The following is a 16630-nucleotide window of genomic DNA, read 5'->3' on the forward strand; positions in this document are numbered from 1 at the left end:
AAAAATGAAATATTTATTACATTCCTATTCTCCCTCAAGCTTTTTTTTTAAAGGCTTTTTCTTGGTGGCAAAAATAACAAAGCACCAGAGTTTCAAGACAAACCAATTTGCACAGACATTTTAAGAAATTTTGTTAAATAATTCCCTTTAATGGTTCAAAGCTTTTTAGCACAGACACAACTTCATGAATTCTAAATAAACCTTAAAGCCAAAGTGAAAAGGGTAGAAATGTTCTATCTCAGAAGTTAATCTGCACTTACCTCATAATCAGATACTATATACAGTTGCTTTAGCCTCACCTGTTCTTAACCTCTCAGAACCAAATTAGTCATTGAGGAACTGAATGTACTTGGTTATAGGGCTGCCTTAATGAACATAAGAGGAGCCAATGTCCTGAACTAGTGCATAAAGAAGGAAATATCATGTAGCTTGGAACAAGGTCATGGAGAAGGCCCTAAGTAAAAACACTGAAAGACAAGATGTTGGAACACATAATTGCAGAGCATAGGTGGCAGAGAGTTCACAGGAGCATCGAAGCTTCATTTCAGGATGCCTTTCTCCACTGCAGGAGTCCAGCCATCCATCATCCATCACCAGCGGAAACTGGTGTTGTCTTCTTGGCTGAAAACAGATTAAGAAAGGTCTTCCCAAAATGTAGGATGTAGACATCGCAGCTGTAAAAATGATTTAAAATGATATGCCAATAAGAAATTCAATAAATGATAAATCACCAAGTAAATGGCAATTCTCCCTTGAAAGATCTGTGTGTCTTTCTGGTTATCTCAAGAAGAAAAGTCAAGTTCAAGGCTCCTCTTCTAAACACTCGATTCTTACCCTTTTTTAAACAAATGGAGACCACAGGCTCAGAGCCTCAGGCATGCCGTAACATGTAGTTCACATATAGAAACTTTGCTTTGATTTCACAGCATTTTTGTAGCTCTCTAGTTTATTTCTAATGGTAGTAGTTGTTTTCCATTTCACTTACCACACAAACTTTTAAAAATACATTTAAATATGGTAAAAAAAATGACTCTATATTCTACATTCATGCAAACTGTTAAGTAAATAAGAATATAGGTGGTACTGATAGAGCAAAATCATGATTGTACATTGGGGAAAACTGGCTTAGTGGATACATCTGTGTCTACTCTCAAGTAAAGGGCAACAGGCTGCCTCAGAAAGAGCCAGGTAACTGCCTGCAACCTACAAACTGGGAAACACAGCTGGCCAGGTTCTAATTTCCTGAACTGGGCCAGGATGGGAGACGTAATCAGATCCACGACTTACACCTTAGACCCAAACTCTCAGTTGAGGGTCAGGCTCTTCTAAAGGGCTCAGTTAGCCCTACTGTGAACTGGACCTCAGTGAAATTAGTCACAAGCAACAGATGGAAACCACATGGAACGAGAAAGAATAATAACAGTGAGGGTTGGGATGCTGATGGCCCTTTTTACCCCATTAGTTTATATAAAACCCTTTCTTAGGATTTTTATAAGTATTCTTCTAAATTATTATTATTAATCTCATTTACTTTATTGCCAACACTAATGTACATATATTGGTAAGACAAAGCAGTAAAACTAAAGAAAAATTACTAGGTAGCAAAGTTTTCCCCTGATAGGACATAGAAGATAAGAAAGAATGACTAATAGACGTGTCATCTAACCTTAGAAAATCAACATTCCTTTTTTTTTTTTTTTTTTTTTTTTGAGATGGAGTCCTGCTCTGTCACTTAGGTTGGAGTGCAGTGGTACAATCTGCAACTTCCACCTCCTGGCTTCGAGAGATCTCCTGCCTCAGCCTCCTGAGTAGCTGGGACTACAGGTGTGCACCACCACGCCTGGCTAATTTTTGTATTTTTAGTAGAGATGGGGTTTTACCATGTTGGCCAGGTTGGTCTCAAACTCCTGGCCTCAAGTGATCCACCAGCCTCGGCCTCCCAAAGTGCAGGGATTACAGGCATAAGCCACTCCACCCAGCCTAACATTACTCTTATACCTTCATGGACCCGCAGATTGTGGAGGAGGAAGTTCTGGAAAGTTAGATACTTGCCCACTGAAACTAATACTACGGTAAAAAACAGAAAGGTACAGGTGGAATTTTTTATATTCTGTCCACATGATATCCCACAAGTAAATGTGGTTATGGAATTCCTTTTTCAAAGCAATGGTCAATATCAAAAATGACTTTGAGCTCTGAAAAAATTCAAGATTAAAATGAGGATAATGCCAACATTTTTTAGATAATATATTGCCTAAACATTAGACATTACTAATACATTATTTAATGCTAGAAAAAGAAAAATATCCAGGGAAAATTAAGCTTGACCATTTGCAATAAATAAAATAATCTAAAATGGACATATAAACCCTTGAAAAGATAATCTTCAATGGGAAAATAAACTCTTCTATATACAGAAGACTACCTAAATGACTTGAGGTAGCAGATATGAGTGGAAGAATATTCCCACAATATATTCATCCTACAAACTTCAGTTTGACTATGGGATTGACTTGTAAATACCAGTGAAAAAAATTTGAGAAATGCAGAAAAATTTTCCAATATTCAAGGATGAGTTTATGACCATAGATTAGAGAAGCCAACTGACAGACTCTGGGACTCTTTGCTATGTCAAAATAATGACAGTCATCTGATGCTGTGTCTTTTTTATTGACACAAAGGAGGGGTCTCTGAAAGCCTTTACATTAAATGCAGTCTTCTCAACAATGCCTTTCTGTATCACATTCTTTTGTCATACCCTCCCACACTAATTCTGTCCTTGGTTATGTATCTTGTGCCAATAGAATAGAAGCAAATTTCATATAAACAGAGTCTTCAAAAGTACTTCTGCATCTCTACTCCTCTTTGTCTTCTGCAATTGTCACGCAGACAAATCTAGTCTTTTTTCTTTTTTTTTTTTTTGAGATAGAGTTTTGCTTTTGTTGCCCAGGCTGGAGTGCAATGGCACAATCTCAGCTCAATGCAACCTCTGCCTCCCAGGTTCAAGTGACTCTGCCTCAGCATCCCGAGCAGCTGGGACCATAGGCATGCACCACCACACCCAGCTAATCTTGTATTTTTTTTTAGTAGAGACAGGGTTTCTCCATGTTGGTCAGGCTGTTCTCGATCTCTTGTCCTCAGGTGATCTGCCTGCCTCAGCCTCCCAAAGTGCTGGGGTTACAGGCATAAGCCACTGCGCCTGGCCCAAATCTAGTCTATTTTGATGAAAGGATGTGTTAGACAAGTGGAGAATTCTGAATCATTGCAGTTGAGGCCAATGTAAGTTAGCTATCTCTGACATCTAGCTGACCGTGGACAAACTGAGCTCAAATGAGTACCTTCCAGATTACTAGAACTATCCAGCTTACCTGCAGACTCATGCGAAGTAATAAATGGTTGTTGTTTTAAGCCAATAAGATTCTGTGTGGTTTGTTACAGCATTACTGTGCCAACAGATAGGAAATACAAATGCCAACAGCATTATTTTGTTCATAATGATCTAAAATATGATTTTGTAAATTCTAAAGATTCTAGAACAATGAAAGTTTACAGTGAAGAGGTGTTTACAACACATAATCTCGTTATTAAACAGATTCATTTACAATACCCAACCCCACAAACCATGACTTCCATTTTTAGGGATAACATTGTCATTCCTCTAATTTGTTCTAAGCTGTCCTTAAGAACTTCAAAGCCTCAAGTTCTATTGACTCTCATTTCAGTATCCTTGTTGTTCAGTTCCTTTTCTTTAAACTAACTGCTTTCAGATCCTAAACATCTCATTTCTGGTCTCCGTAAATAACCTCCAAATTGTAATCACTGAAACATTAGTCATTACTAATACGTTATTTAATGGTAGAAGAACAAAAATCTTAAGGATTACACACATTAACCCTTGTAAAGATAATCTTTAATGGGAAAAGAAATTTTATATACAGAAGAACTCCTACATTTTCACCTCAATGTTACATTGAAATTTATCCTACATTATAGAATAGCTTTTATACTATAACAATATTGTCATGATAATTCTATATGCAAAAAACATGAATGAGTCCCCATTTTTCTACAGGATTTAGACACATTTTGAAACAACCTGCATTTCTAGAATTCTCTTCTCAAGACTTATACCCAAATCCAGAACTGTGATACTATCAAATAAAGCAAAACTGTAGAGGAGCCAATGATAGTTTAGAGTCATCTGTCTCTCTGTATTCACTATCCGAACCATTTTTTACCCGCATATTACCACCCAGTCTGCCATACCTCCCGTTATTAGTCCATTTTCATGCTGCTGATAGACATACCCAAGACTGGGTAATTTATAGAGAAAAAAAAAGTATAATGGTCTTACAGTTCCATGTGGCTGGGGAGGCCTCACAGTCATGGCAGAAGGCAAGGAGGAACAAGTCACATCTTACATGGATGGTGACAGGCAAAAAGAGAGCTTGTGCAGGGAAACTCCCATTTTTGAAACCATCAGATCTTGTGAGACCCATTCACTATCAGGATAACAGCACAAGAAAGACCCACCCCCATGAGTCAATCATCTCCCCCTGGGTCCCTCCCACAACATATGGGAATTATGAGAGCTACAAGATGAGATTTGGATTGGGACACAGAGCCACACCATATTACCTCCTCCACCCAGGTGTTCTCATTAGCATTTGTCTCAACCCTCAGGATACCTAGGTGATCCTGCTGCTTCTAATCTTACTCTAAATTCTATCTATTTATAGGACTATGCTCGAGCTATCATGTTGTACAGATACAAAGGGCTACACTTACACTATGTTGCACAGTAGTGTCCCCTGAAATTGTTTAATGATGGTGGTACTGAAATTCCCACTCTACTATGAAGTTTGTTTACATTCTTAACATTTTCAAGGAATTGTCATCTACACACTATTGCATATGTTTGACTTCATGTTTATGATGTCACTTAACAAATATCCTTTCTGATAGTAATGTTTTTCGCATCTCCCTGGTTCCTGCTTCCTCATTAGTTCTTTTAGGCCACCACTCTCCCATCACCCTTGTCCAAAACGTTTTCAAATCAGTGAAAATATGTAATGCTTGAATTCGTTATTGAAAATGCAATTACTTATTGTATTGTGTTTATTTTCTAGAAGAGAAAGAGGTTTTAGTGTATCAAAAATTACTTCTCATTATGAGAGCTTTGGTGTGTAATAACAAGGTAGAAAACATACTATAGGGGATACCTGATAGTAGTTATGAAGGGACACTTGACTCTTTGCACACTTGGATCAGAGAAGCATGCTCTTGACCAAATGGAAGATATGGAGACAGCACCACCCCCACTGAGAGATAAGACTCCCATGGGGGATGGTCTAATTACAAAATGGGCTGATTAACTTTGAGTTCCCTTGCAATGAAATGCAGTCGGTAAAAGCACCGCACTGTCTTCTCCCATAATATTTCCCTCCTTTTGGGGATCCAGGATCCAGTATAAAATGGCACACTTAATTCTGGGGTTCTGTCCTTGCCTTCAGCTCTTTATTTGCTGCTTATTTGGCCCCAGAAATGCATGCTTTCCTGGCCCTCTTCCTCCAAGGCCTCCACCCTGAAGCCAGTGATCCAATTAAGAAACTGGCAAATGAAAAATCTTGCAAATGCCGAATCTTCTGTCTGTACTTATATGTGTTGTGTGTGTGTGTGGCATTTATATATAAAAGAGCTCTGATTAATTGGCTTAGAAAAATAAGCACTTAAATATTTTGTCACAAAAATAGAAACTTTAATGCCTTTTGTTCACGTGACTTTAGTCATCTTTTGGAAATAAAGACACTTTTAAAGATTATTGGTAAAATAAAATGTCTTGAAAATGTAGATATTTGGTCTAAATTAAGGTCAGATATCAGATTTGCTAAATGCTTTAAGGTCAAATTATTTCTTTGACTTTTGAAAATTGTTTGATTTACCCACTTTGGAGCATTAGATTATAGATAAGCCTGGAGACATATGGAGAGCCATCCCCGCTAGATATGCTAAAAGGACTCAGACCTTATCTCTATTTCTGCCTGATGTCCTAGGCTCCACCCCTAGTACATAATTAAAATCACTTATCAGGTTTTTCACTAAAAATAAAAGTTGCTAAGAGTTAACATTGTAACATGTAATTGAGACCACTGGAGAAACAGTTTTACAAACAAGGTGTGTAGGAAATGTGTTTTTGGTAGAAGATTATAAGAAGGCATAGGAATATGGTTTTTCTTAAAGGGAATGTAATTTTATCTAGTTCCGAGGGTTTTAAAGATTGTCTTAACCTAAAAGGGTAATGGAACAAAACTGAAGGCTTAAGCAAAGTAAAAAGGATTTGTAAAGGATTGATCTTTTAAAACAATTCTATGGGTATAAACAAATTGGCTAAAATTTAAAAGAAATTATTTAGCTTTTTTCTGTAGGTTAAAATATTAAAATGATACTGTTGTAAGCCCAGAATCTGGGCCCATGTGTCTGAAAAACAGGGTTTTCTTAGAAAATTGACCTGCTGTTTGATGGAAAATAGTAAAGAGTTCTAAAAAGTGTATGAAAATCTTATGGTCAAATTAATTAAAACTGGACAGAAATACAAAATTTTATTTAAAATACTAGCTTTAACGTTAAAGATGCACTAACGAAAACATGAAATTTGTTTTTCTCTTTTGAAGATGATTTTTATATAACGTTAAGAGATAATGAAAGGGTTTTGCTTTCTCTCCCTTGGGTAAATGGCAGGGAAAAAAAGGAGGAGAGAGAAAAGACAAATTTAATCAGCTTCATGCTATCGTTATTGGATCTTGTTTGGAAAGCTAAATCTCCTCTAGTAGAATACAGGTTTTCTTTTTTAAAATTTTTTTAGAGTTATCACTTTGGCCAAATGAATGACTTATGGTGACCCAGGATTCTATTTTGTGATATCAAGTATTTTAAACCTTTGATATTTGACAAACTTTCCAAAATCAAATTATAAAGCATGTCTCTTTCTAGACTAATCTTTTAGATATTAGGTTCTCTAAAGTCCAAAAATGATATGGCTTATTTTGTATAGAAATCATACAGAAAGCACTGTCAGATATGAAATGGTATTTAGCTTTCTTTGTGTAAATGTGTTATAGGCATGTGCTCTGAAATTAAGTAAAACTCCTATAATTCTAATATGACTTAGTATATGTTACGTGTAATAATTATAACTATTATGTTAAATGACTGTGTGCCACAGAGGTAACAAATTTACTTGTAAACCATGTCTTTAACTGTGGCCTAAAAGTGTTTCTGTCATCCACAGACAATTGTTGTCTCATTTTCATTCTCTTTAAAAGATGGTTTTATAATCAGCTATAAAATTTAACAGGTGCTCTTAAATGCAGGATTCTGACTAATAACTCTGGAGATTGTGATGTTAGAATAGAAGAAAAACTTTCAAATAGAAGAGTGAATGGTGTTTGGTTTTCTTTGGACTGTATTTGTATAAATATTATACTATTAGTATGTGTTCCAAAATTTATGGGAAATTTCTATAATTATGATATGATTTAATGCACATTATTAATAATAATTGTTATATACAATTGTTGTATGCCACAGAAGTAATCAAAATTCCTAGTTAATTGTAGCTTTAATAGGGGCTATTGACTTGTCATCCACAGACATTAGTCTTGTTTGATCCTTTTCAAAAGGCAGTTTATAATCAGATATAGGACTCTAAGTGCAGGTCTCAGATAACTTTAAAAATTGTGCTATTTGAATAGAGGAAAAAAGGAAACTTCTAGGACTCTCATGGAGAGCTGATGTGTTAAACATTGCTAATCCTTCTGTTTTCAGAGTCAAGATAACTTATTTCTTTAAAGCTATTTGCAACTTTAACAAGTGAGTATAATACACTCCTGTGAACAAAATTTGGAGCATATTTGTTCCTCTCTACCTGATTTCTCCAGAATTTGGAAACTATTTGTCAATATTATCAATTTATGGCAGTGCAGTTAATTGCATAAGTGTAATAAGAATCTGTTTTCTTTTGTAACAGGATACAATTGGAGAAACTGGTTATTTTTACCAAGGCTTTGACTGGAATGGCATGCTTCCTTTAAAGAGTCAAAGTTGACTTATAGAGCCAATTAAAGCCCATTGGGGCATCTGGCCTCATACTTTGTCCACATAGAGTACCTGTGCAAGGTACCTGTACAGGAACCTGTACGAGGTTCCTGACCTGTGGTAAGTAAAGAATGTCACTTTCTAACAGGCCCAGGAACCCCAACTTATCTTGGGACCTCAAGAGGAAAGGAATTTGCCCAGTTCATACGTATTTGAGGGTACAGACCCATGGCTGGGCTTGGCTTTTAATAAGTCTTGTCTGAGATTCTTCATGGAATAGAGTCCTATCAAAGTCAATTTAAAAAGCCTAAGTAAAAAGTAATTATTCTTGCCACACTTTATGCAAATAATCAGGTCAAATACAGTAAGACTAGTTTGTTTTGTAAACAAATCAGTTTTATCATGATTTGTTTTTAATAAAAATGGGGACTGGAGAGAGACAAAAATATGCTTCAAAAGAAAAACTATAGCACACTGTCGTTAACTGTTCTTAAGGTTTTTCTGCAGTTTAGACTAAATTCTAAATTTGTTATGGGTTAGAAGTCTCCAAAGTAATGTTTTCAAATCTTTGCTTTTAAAATTGGGAATTGTACTCCTCATCCTAGGACTCGTTATTTACCTTATAGCATGCTGTTTACTTAAATATCATACTGAAACATAAATGAAAGTACTAATATTTTTTACCACACAAGCCTTGCAAGCCCAGCCAAGCCTGCATAAATGCACTCAGACAATTGCAAAGCGGTTCCACTCTTGTCTCCTTGGGGTTCAGTCTCATTCCCACTATGTCCCCTGTCAGCAGGAAAAATCCAGAGTGATCAACAGCCTTTTCCCATCTTCATAGCCTACACCTAAAGATTAAGGTGTTATAAAACCCAAAGGGAGGGATTGAAAGCGCATTTGCAAAATTATGATTGAGACAGTGAGAGATCTAACTTAATCGACTCCATCTTGCTTCTAACCTCCAAATTGTCTTTGTTCATTCCTGGGCATAGGCTGTACTAACTTCGGGAGAAACACAGTTTAAAGTTTAAACAAAAACGGTAACAGCCCTTTCCCAAAGCAGACCTCCTTCTTGCCTGGGGACTAGATTGCCTTTGTAGGACTAACATTAGCCACAAGATTAGAAATTATAGTTCATGAATCACGAAGCTGGAGGCTACAAGATTCTGACCCTCCTTAAACTGCTTCTAAGATCAGTGCTTGGGATATTTGGCAGAGTCTGCGCTTGATGGATCAGCTGGCACTTCCCAGGTCAATAAACTGGCTCATCTGATCTTGTGGCCCCCATCCAGGAAGTGACTCAGCACAAGAAGACAGCTTTGACTCCCTATGATTTCATCCCTGACCAATCAGCATTCCTGGCTCACTGGCTTCCCTCCACCCACCACGTTATCCTTAAAAACTCTGCTCCACTAATGCTTGGGGAGACTGATTAGAGTATTTAAAAAACTCTGGTCTCTCACAAAAAAAAAAAAAAAAAAAAGAGAAAAGAAAATAAAATTGAGGTTGCAAAGAATAAGTGACCTCTGGATATTTTTGTTCACTTCTAGTTCCTTATCATGTTTATTAAGATGTTATTTTATATATAACTATAGCATTACGAAACTAGATATTTCCTCAGAAAAATATTTAGTGTGAACTTAAGCGATACTTCTGAAGCAGTGGAATTTTGGTTTCTTTCACTATATTTGATATACTAAGATGAACATTTTCTCCATATTTACAGAAGTAATCTGGTTTGCACTGAAACTACATTCTCAAAAAAAACAGAATATAAAATGAATTTTTTAAAGAAATAAAATTTAAAGAAATAAAATATTTTCAAGTTTCTATTTAAGGAATCTATTTCCAAATCCATTTACGAAGTGAATATTTTTTCCAAAAATATTTAAAATATTGCTATATAAATTATAACTTGAAGCAACTAATCATCTTCTAATTTAGCTTAAAGAAAAAAATACAGGAATAGAAAACAGGTGTGTATGTGTGTGTGTGTGCGTGTGTGTGTGTGTGTGTGAGATTTTTGGAAGGTTGCCCAAGAGACTGATTTTTTTTTTCACCTGACTCAGAGTACTGATATAGAACCAATATACTCTGGATGACTGGTCGCCACTTAGTACAAAAGAGAGTTCAGTGGCTTCTTGCAGTGCCAGAAGTGCCAGTACTTGTCACATTGTGGACAAAGGCCAAAACAGCTCATCTCAATTGGGAAAAAGTATGCTGCTCATGACTTCTACGATGAGATGGAAAGAGAAGAATGGAATATATGTCCAATGATTTTAGCTTTTTAAGAGGTTACCTAAGGGACTGACTTGTCTCACGTCACTTAGGGCACTGATGAGGAGCTGTCATCGTTTGAATACCTGGGGACTGCGAAGAACAAAGCAGAGCTTGGCATATAGTTCTGGAGGATCTGCAGTACCACAGACAGACACAAGAGAGAGCAAGAGCCCACAAGCTCCTAAAAAAGACACCAGCAAATCTCTCTAATATGGAAATTACATGCACAAGATCAGAGAAAATGTATTTCCATAACATGTTTGAGAGGCCCTCGGAATCTCTAGCCATGCTGATTGATGAAGGTATTCCCCTGTATGAAATCAAGATCCAACTCAAGAGGCGTTGACCAAAAAGGACACTGTGTAGCAACATAAAAGCATATAAAAACAAAAAGCGCTCTGGTAAAGGTAAATATAGAGATAAATACAGAATTCTATAATATTGTAATAGTGTTGCATAGAACACTTTTAATTCAACTAAAAAATGTAATCAATATAAGCATAAGAATAACTACAACTGTAAAACAATGTTAATGAATACAAAATATTTTTTAAAATGTAATTTGTAACATCAGTAACAACAAGTATGTTGGGAGGAGATATGAAAGAGTAGTTTTGTATATAATTGTAGTTAAGTTGTTCTCATTTTAAATCAGTCTGTAAAAACTGGAAGTATTAGTTGTTTTTTCAAATAAAAAAATTACAACAAAAAATAAGGCACATGAAGAAACAGGAGAATATGACGCAAAGGAACAAACTAAATCTCTAGGAACTGACTCTAAAGAAATTGATATTTACAAACTATCTAAAAAAGAATTCAAAGTAATTGCTTTACAGAAGCTCAGTGTGCTACAAGAGAATGCCAGATAGACAACTAAATGAAATCAGAAAAACCACAAGTGAGCAAAATAAGAATATGTACAGAGATAGAATCTACATGAGAAAAAGAGAAGTAATTTTAGAGTTGGAAAATACAATAGGTGAATTGAAAAATTCACTACAGCAGATCAACAGCAGATTTCACAAAGCAAAAAAAAAAAAAATAGTCAGTAAACTGTAACACAGGTCATTTGAAATTATCAAGTCAGAATAATAAAAAGAAAAAAAAGAATAAAGAAAAGTAAAGAAAGATTAATTGGTGTACCAGCACCCACAAGCAGATCAATATACACATTATGTGAGTGTCTGAAAGAGAAGAGAGAAAGATTAGAGCAGAGAGTTTATTTGAAGAAACAGTGGCCAAAATTATCTGAAATTTGAGGAAGAAAACAGACCACATTAAATTCAAGAAGCTCAAATAACTTTAACTAAGAAAAACCCAAATAGGTACAAAACAAGACACATTATAATCAGACTGACAAAAGTGAAAGGAGAGGCTTGAAACTAGTAAGAGAAAAGCAAGGCATCACATAAAAGGAGCTGCCATAAGATTATCAGTAGATTTTTTAGCAGAAACTTTAGAGGCGGAAGGGAGTGGGATGATACATTCAAAAGGCAAAAGTAAATAAAAATTGCTCTCAAACATAAACACTGTATCTGGCAAAGCTATCTTTCATAAACCAAAAAGAAATAAAGACCTTCCCAGATGAACAAAAGCAGAGGGAGTTCTTCACCACCAGACCTATATAAGAACTACCAAAGACAGTCCTTTGCATTGAACAAAAGGGACACTATGTAGTAACATAAAAGCATATAAAAACATAAAGCTGTTTGGTAAAGGCAAATATAGAGATAAATACAGAATTCTATAATATTGTAATGGTGTTGCATAGAGCACTTTTAGTTCAAGTAAAAAATGTAAGCAATATAAGCATAACTAAAACTGTAAAACAATGTTAATGAATACAAAATAGTTTTAAAAATGTAATTTGTAACATCAGTAACAATAAGTATGTTGGGAGGAGATAGGAAAGAGTAGTTTTGTATATAATTGTAGTAAGTCATTCTCGTTTTAAAATAGATTGCTACAATTCTAGATATTGCATGTGATCCACATGATAACTACAAAGAAGATACTTATAGAAGATGAACAAAATCAATTGAGAAAGAAATCAAAGCATGACACTACAAAAGATCAATGAACCCAAGGGAAGACAGCAAGAGAGAACAAAAGGGACCAAACCAATACCATACATACAGAAGACAATTAACAAAATGGCAATAATAATTCAGTAATTACTTTATAAATGGGTTAAACTTATCAATCAAAAGACACAGTGTGGCTAAATAAATTAAAAAACATCAAGATCCACTTTAAATAAAAAGACATGCATAGGCTGAAAACAAGAAGATGGAAGATTTTCCATGCAAATTTTAATCAAAAGACAGGAGAGTTGACAATACTTACATCAGACAGAATAGGCCTTAAGTCAAAAACTATCACAAGAGACAAAGAAGTGCAATATGGTTATAAAGGTTTAATTCACCAGGAAGACATAACAGTTGTAACTATATATGCACCTAATAGCAGAGCACTCATATATATGAAGCAAACCCTGACAGAAATGAAGAGAGAGATGTAAAGAGCAACATTATAATTGTAGGAGATTTGAATACCCTATTTTCAATAAGAGATAGGCCAACCAGAGAGATTAACAAGAAAATAGAGGACTTGAACAACACTATGGATAAACTGGGCCAACAGACATATGTAGAACATTAAACCTGAAGTTTGCAGAGGAAGGAGATAATAAAGAATAGAGCGGAAATAAACTCAATAAATAATAAAAAAATTAAAAATCCATAACATAAAGTATGTTATTTGAAAAGATTAACAGAACTGGCAGATTTTTAGCTGGACTACAAGTAGAGACCCAATTAACAAAAGTTAGAAATAAAAGAGGAAACATTACAACCAATGCCAAAGAAAGAAAAGGGATCATAAAAGACTATTATGAACAATAACATGCTAAAAAATTGAATAACTTAGAAGAAATGTATACATGTCTAGAAACATACAATCAACCAAGACTGAATCATGATGAGATAAAAAATCTATAACTAATGAGGAGATTGAAGGAGTAATTGATCAGTAATAATAAAAAACATTCTCCCAACAAAGGAAAGCACAGGACCAAATGGCATCACTCTATTAAGCAAAGTTGAGGATACAAGTCAACATTCAAAAATCAGTGACATTTCCATACAATCACAATGAATAATCTGAAAAGAAAATAATATTCATTTATAATAGTATCAAAAAGAATAAAACAATACTTAGGAAAAAATATAACCTAGAAGGTGAAACACCTGTACATTTTAACTACAAAATATTGCTTAAAGAATGTAAAGACGATATAAGTAAACAGAAAGACATCTTGTTTTCATGTATTGGAAGACTTCATATTCTTAAAATGCTCATAGTACCCAAAGTCATCTACAGATTCAATGCAATCTCTGTGAAAATCCCAATGACATTTTTGCAGAAATATAAAAGAATATGACTACAAATAGCCAAAACAATCTTGAGAAAATTAAAAAAAAACCTGGAGCCCTCATATTTCCTAATTTCAAAACATATCACACAGCTACTAGGATCAATACAGTATGGTAATGGCATAAAGATAGACCAATGGGTCTATGAAACAAAATAGAAAAAAATCCTTTTAAAAAACTGTTACATTTATAATGAAATGATCTTTGACAAACTGCTAAGGCTTTGCAATGGAGAATAGTCTGTTCAACAAATAGTGATAGGAAAGTTAATGTATATTTGTAATGCTTGAATTTGTTATTGAAAATGCAATTACTTATTGTGGCTGTTTTCAAGAAGAAAATTGAGTTTATAAAGGATAAGTCAATTCTAGATATTTTTGTTCCTTCCTAGTTTCTTAATGTGTTTATTGATTAATAAGTTATTTTAAATATAACTATAGGACTAGTAAACTAGATATTTGGGGAATATTCAGTGTAAACTAAAGTGGTACTTCTCAAGCAATAGAATTCACTTGCAGAAGAATGAAGTTGAACCCTACTTTACACCACATACAAAATTTATCTCAAAATGGAATAAAAGCCTCAACATAAAACCTGAAACCATAAAAGTCCTAGGGAAAAACAAAGTTGAAAAAAAAAGTTTTGTAACATTGGATCTCACAATGATTTCTTGGTTACCACATCAAAAGCACTAGCAAGAAGGCACAAATAGATAAATGATACCACCAAACTTGAAAACTTCTGTGCAGCAAAGGAAACAATCAACAGAGTTAAAAGGCAACCTATGGAATGAGAACATTTGCAAAATATGTATCTGAAAAGGGATAAATCTCACAGGTATGTAAAAACTCCTGTAACTCAACATCAAAAAAACACCAATTAGTCAAATTTAAAAATTAGCACTAGATTTAACAGACAGTTTCCAAAGGAGATATACAAATGACCAATGAGAATATAAAAAGATGTTCAACATCACTTGTCCTTAGGGAAATAAAAATCAAAACCACAAGAAACTATTACCTTATACCTTTTAACATGACCACTATAGAAACAAAACAAAATGAAAAACAACACAAATATTGCTGAGGATGTGGAGAACTTAGAATTGTTGATTGTAACACAAAACACACTGTTAATTGTAATGTAAAATGATACAGTTGCTATGAAATACAGCATGAAGGTTCCTCAAAAAATTCAAAATAGAACTACCATATGATCTAGCTATCCCATTATTGAGCATATATTCAGAGGAAATGAAATCTGTACATTAAAGAGATATCCACCTTCCCGTGTTTATTGCAGTACTATTCACAATAGCCAAGATATAGAGACAACACAAGTGCCCACTGATGAATAAATTGATAAAGAAAATGTGGTACATACACACAATGGAATACAATTCAACAACAACAAAAAATAATGAAATCCTGCCATTTGCAACAACATGGATGAACCTGAAGGACATTATGCTAAGTATAATATGCCAGGCACAGAAAACAAATACTGCATGATCTTACTCATATGTGGACTCTAAAATAGTTGATCTCGTAGAAACAGAGTATAATTACAGTTATCAGAAACTGGGGATTTAGAGCACACAGGAGGATGGGAAGATGGATGTATTTGTTACTTGGATAGATTTAACCATTCCATAATGTATAAATACTTCAAAACATCATGTGGCTCACAACAAAAAATACAATGTTATCTGTCAATTTTTTTAATTAAAATATTTATAAACCTTTAGAAGATAAATTTAAAGGAAATTTAAAAAGAAAAAGAAAAATCTACTGGTATTCCAAGCTTTCCAAACATACTTGAAAATGAAAAGTTTGTTGATGATAAAAATATTAATATTGTACTTAATGATAGTGCTTTATAGGGAAATATTGACATATGGTAATACACTTATTACAGACTGGAATATCAGAATCTGAAAGCCCCATACCAACATTTTCAATGATTTGGAGAAAATGTCAGAACATAAAGAAAACAAGAAAACTCACTGTAAATGGTTTAAAATTTTAATTCAAGAGATAAATTATGTATAGCATTTACTTATTAGCAATTCCTTTTGTGGCAAATAATTCATAAAGAAATATTTAACTTATTTCTTCAAAGAAAAATGACAATGTAAGAAATCATTTGAGTGTACAAATCTTCCATTTTGATTGTGGTATTTGGAACTCTCAATTTTTGGAGTATTCAACTGGTATATTATTATAAATATAACCTGCCATACTTGCATATCTATTTTCTTTCAATTGTCTTGATCAATACAGGGAAAAAATGCCACAAATAGGGCAATTGAGCTTTATTAGTGTTTGGCTCTCAGGAAGAAAATTCATCCATGTATAATTTGTGTTTATTTAGAACATTTTTTAAAAGAAGTGAAAGGAGCTATTTTTAAAGGTCATAATGAATTTTGTAGATGAATCATAGGTAAACCTATTTAGCTCACAAAAGCATAGGGATCTAGGAGTAATATTTTTCCACAATCTTCCTTGGTAAAGGAAGAAAATGAAAAGCACGAAATACAAGATCTGATCTGGGATTTTCATCTGTAATTTATTTAACAAATTCCAAAGGCTATGATTACATAGAATAAGTAGTTGCAACAACTGTTTTTGGAGTCAGATCTAGATTCATATTCCAGAATTAACTCTTACTAGCTGTGTGAGTTTGAATATGGACTTCACTCTTCTGTATCTCAGTTTTCTCATACATATATAATGGGGTTAATAAGTTGGCATGTCTTATAGAATACTTATAAGAATTATATTAGATAAACAGTTAAATGTTTAATACAGTCCTGGTGC

Source organism: Papio anubis, chromosome 7, assembly GCF_008728515.1.
Source record: "Papio anubis isolate 15944 chromosome 7, Panubis1.0, whole genome shotgun sequence".
Taxonomy (NCBI): Eukaryota; Metazoa; Chordata; class Mammalia; order Primates; family Cercopithecidae; genus Papio; species Papio anubis.